The sequence below is a fragment of the Engraulis encrasicolus genome, chromosome 10 (genome assembly GCF_034702125.1).
Source record: "Engraulis encrasicolus isolate BLACKSEA-1 chromosome 10, IST_EnEncr_1.0, whole genome shotgun sequence".
Taxonomy (NCBI): domain Eukaryota; kingdom Metazoa; phylum Chordata; class Actinopteri; order Clupeiformes; family Engraulidae; genus Engraulis; species Engraulis encrasicolus.
Genome location: NC_085866.1, coordinates 55,902,161 through 55,907,160, shown reverse-complemented (window position 1 = coordinate 55,907,160; position 5,000 = coordinate 55,902,161). Strand labels below are relative to the sequence as shown.

Sequence of the window (5,000 nt, the reverse complement as noted above, 5' to 3'; positions counted from 1 at the left end):
GTGGCTGTACAGTGCTATGTACAGTAAAGCTGGATCACTGGTGCATGGCCCAGCCCCGGCTGGTCTGGCTGGTTAGTTTGAGGGCATCCGTGAGAAGCCATTAAACACAGGGCTTAGCACCAAAGGCACCTGCTGGTACAGTTGTGTGCACGGTCACTAAAAAACCCAACAAAAATACAGATCGAGAGGAAAACCAGAATGAGCCGCTTCAGGCTATACCGTAAGCCTTGTAAGGCTGAACAGATGCCTGTGTGCAGGGAAGCTGACAGAGGAGGACAAAAAGGTCAGTTGTCCCAGGCCCGGGGAGATGGGGATGGGATCAGAATTGGGTCCACATTACATTGCATGCATTGAGTAGGGGGTGCGGGGCTTTCAAATTACTTTGTCTTGGGCCCGAAAAAAAAACTCTAAACGGCCCTTCCTGTGTGTTCACATTCCAGTCCAGGGGTTAAAAACAATACTGCATCAAATTGATGAAAATAGCCCATGAACAGTGAACAGTGATGTGACTGAAACGCCTGTGCTGTGGAGGATAAACACAGCCTCTTGTTTTATGGTGTGTCTAAATCATCTCCCCTGTAGGCCCAACTTGCTCACATGCTGTGGTGCTTTATACCCTTGCTTGACAAGGGTTTGCATGCGCTAAGTAAATATCCTGTAATACTCAGGTCTGGAATTTGTCCCATGTTGCGAACAGTGGAGGTGCAACAGCAGACCTGTACTGTTAGTGGTAGTTGTACAAGATATATTTGTTATGTTATACAAATTATTTATACTGTATATGCGGCATATATATATATGACATTGTTAAATAGCCAAACATGTGGCCACGGTTCTTAACAGTCTGCCCTTGCTTGACAAGTAAGTATCTTGACTGAGTAGATATCCCTGCAAATTCAGGTCTGGAATTAGAAAATACGGCCATGTTGCATTAAGTTGGAGGTGCGGCAGCAGACCTATTGTTTGCTGTTGCTGACTGGAATGAATGAACCAATCTATGTTTCACAGCAGTTTGTACAAGTGAACTCTGTCTGTGATAAATAATCTAATCTTGTATGTTTAATAGTCGTGATTCTTGATGCCAATATTTGACATTGATAAGAGTTTGCGCGTGGTATTTGCATGTGTAAATATTGTAATCGCAATCTCCTGCTAGTTTGGCACTGTGACCATGTTGCATCTACCATGGAAGGGCAGGATTCAAACCTGCAACCCTGAGATCTAAAGCCCATGTCCTTATACCCACTATTCCATTCTATTCTACTTTTTGCAGATTGAAGATGTTTTTAATGTTTCACTGAACATTCCATTGAACATTTAATTCAAAAGACTTCACTCTTCTGCAGAAAGCAGAGTGATATATCTGGTCTGGCCCATGTGGCGTCTATCTACTACCTGTTGTTGTGCAGTAGGCCTACAGCACAGTGGGCTATGAGATAACCAGACTGCCTTTCACGGATATACAATATACAATGCTGAAATAAAAACCAACAAATAAAAGTGCTTTTTACTTTTTTGTACTTTATTCAAGCTGACACAGTAGAGTGTGCACAGTAGGTTTAGCGCACTATATCATGCCATTTTCATTTCCTGACTCTGTAATCTGTTCTCTACTCTACTCTACTCTATTCTGCGATGCTCTACTCTATTCTGCTCTACTCTACTCTACTGTACTCTACTCTACTCTACTCTATGTGGAGCTCAGTAGAACTAGCCTGTATATCTTGCCATTTTGATTCACTGGCGCTGTATCTGGATTTGTATCTGAGTGCTACGTCCTCATTTCCTGCTGCCCTGACGAAGAGGCTGGCTGGTCACCTTTGTCAGCTTGCCCAGTGGAAACTATGAGCAAGCGACCCAGCCCCCACCCCCTACACACATGCACACGTACGCATGCACACATATGCACATGGACGCACGCACGCACACACACACACACCAACCTCCCACTGGACTGTCTTACTACTCCACACTATGCTGTAGCCAATGCATAACTATAAAAGCACCCTCTCTCTCTCTACCTATCTATCTCTCTCTCTGTCTGTCACACACACACACACACACACACACACACACACACACACACACACACACACACACACACACACACACACACACACACACACACACACACACACACACACACACACACACACACACACACACACACACACACACACACACACACACACACACACACACACACACACACACACACACACACACAGACTTCTCTGCTGCTGGACTCTGCTCCCCTGCTCGATCTGGCCTGGCTAACTGGCTAATTTCACGCCCACGCTCTGTTTCTCACATCAAAGAGCACTTAACATTCATTTCAATCTCGGACCGCAAAATCCCCGTTCTGAGAAAGAACCCCCTCCGACTCCCTCTCGCCCTCTGAGGATTCTCGTATGTGTTAGATTCTTAAAGTGTCTGTTTCAGATTGACTCCACACCTGAAGTCCCTGCTCGCAGAGGAATGCATAGTGTTGTCTATAAATAAACTAAAATAGATCCATCACTGCACAGAAGATGCAGCGTTCCGCTACTTTGGATCCAGTCCAGATGGTCAGTCAGCTTGTAAGTGTGTGTGTGTGTGTGTGTGTGTGTGTGTGTGTGTGTGTGTGTGTGTGTGTGTGTGTGTGTGTGTGTGTGTGTGTGTGTGTGTGTGTGTGTGTGTGTGTGTGTGTGTGTGTGTGTGTGTGTGTGTGTGTGTGTGTGTGTGTGTGTGTGCGTGTACGCATGTGTACACATAGTATGTGTGTGACTAACTAAAGGAAGATCTGAGACAGATCCCGATTTGTTGGTGTGTTTACAGTGTACAACATGAGGGCCTCAGTCTCACTCACAGCTGTGTACTCTCTCTCTCTCTCTCTCTCTCTCTCTCTCTCTCTCTCTCTCTCTCTCTCTCTCTCTCTCTCTCTCTCTCTCTCTCTCAGGCTGTGCAGGCACACCAAGGCTCTGTAATAAACAAAAAGCTCAGCGCCTAAAAATAAACACATTCATTCTTTGCTCCCCCTCCCTCCCCTCCTTTTCTCCTTTCTCCCTACAACCTACCCCTTCCCCTGTCTCTCTCCCTTAATGTTTTTTTTTATTTTCCCAAGGAAAAGGATAAGTGCTCTGGCGTCATGGAAACTTTATGCCCGTCTGTTAGTATGGATATGTACTCGCTGAAGGTGTAGAGCACACAATCAGAATGGGATGGCACCCAAAAACCTAGTTTTAGTCATTTGGCTAATAGTCGAGGGCTATATGCATTAATTGTTTTGGCTGCCACGGTGCACACATACATTGCTCCAGGCGGTATTTTCCCTTTAAGAGGGAGCAAACAACACATCTGCAGACCTTTAACACCTGCCTGCACAGACGCAGCAGACGCTCTATTGGCATAAGCACACTGGATTATTTCTGCTCGGCCTTTGAAGTGCTCTTTCGCCTTATTCTGTCGCTTAATTCTCTCCATACCCGAGTGAGAAAACATAAAACAAAACAAAACAAAAAACAAATGAATGAATAAACAAAATATGTCAGTAACGTACAAGAGAACAAATGCAGAGAGCAGATGTTTGTTTGGAAGTCTTTGGTACATGTCAGCAGGTAGTCTCTCTCTCTCTCTCTCTCTCTTTCTCTCTCTCTATGCAGGACTCTGAATCAATCACACTTCTGCCAGCTTTTGTTTGGACAGCAGGCACACACGCACGCGCACACGCGCACACACGCACACGTGCACGCGCGCACACGTGCACGCGCGGCACACACGCACACACGCGCACACGCACACGCACACGCACACGCACACACGCGCACACGCACACGCACACGCACACACACAGACTTGGGGAGTCTGGACAGCCATGCTCAACAGAAGGGACCAAATCTCAGCAGTCATGGCAAAAAAATTACAACCAATTTGCAAGGTGTTTTGGTTTGATAAGGCCCAAATGCAGAGTCTAAGGGACAAAGGGGCTGACAGGCAGCTGTTAGAGGCAGAAGGACAACACAGACTCAGAGACAATGACTTGGACAGAGCACTTGTTATAGAGAGAAGAAGAGGCCTGCAATCACTGCTGTTTTTTTTTCCAAACAATAAACAAACGTAAAAGAGCAAACATACATTGCAGACAAAGAGCACCCATGGGTGCACAAAGTCAAAGAATTCACTACACAGGGAAAGAAACGGAGCGTTATAAAAAGCAGATGACAGATCAGGGCTTGGCAAGCGCACAGAGAGAATGATCAACATCAATTTCCTGTGCCGGCCATTTGCAGGGACTTGAAAAGGGACAGCAACAATAGTGGGGTCAGTTGTGTTTCAACCTACAGCGCGGCTAAATGAAAAATCACCATTAGTGTCCTCTGTGTCTGTGCAAACAAAAACAGAGATCACACAAGTGATCTTACAACATCTACACAAGCTTAGTGAGTGTATGGAGCGAATCACTGCTCAGTACAACCATACTGTATACTGGATGTACACACAGTATAGTATAGTACAGTACAGTACAGTACAGTACAGTATAGTATAGTATAGTATAGTATAGTATATTATATTATATTATATTATAGGATAGGATAGGATAGGACAGGATAGGATAGGATAGTATAGTATAGTATAGTATGGTATAGTGCCACAACAGCATATTTTGTCATAATTGTGTTCATTACGCCCACTTTATCTTTGTCAGATATCAAAACGACATCTAACCTAATACCAAGGCTTTGAAGGAATTTTTTGCAGTTTCAATGTTTGCATAGTTACTGCACTTTGCCTTAGTATAGTATAGTATAGTGATTATTGGACATAGCCATGAAATCAACACCTGGAACGGTTCCTGGAACCGGTTCCAAAGTGCAGAGAGTGAAAAAGGAACACATTTTGTAACCAGGTACCTGCCGTATTAAGCTCACATCTGTATGGCATTTTTATCCAAATCAACTAACAGTTGCAGGGTATTGGTTACAGTCCCTGGCACAATGTGAGGTTCAGCGCCTTGTTCATGC

At 44.7% G+C, this 5,000-nt stretch overlaps 1 protein-coding gene across 5 annotated transcripts in view; it reads right to left on the bottom strand.

The window, feature by feature from the left end:
* LOC134457390 (protein phosphatase 1 regulatory subunit 12B) overlaps positions 1–5,000 on the bottom strand; it is a 27,503-nt gene that overhangs the window by 20,989 nt on the left and 1,514 nt on the right. The gene's annotated exons all lie outside the window — the stretch shown is intronic.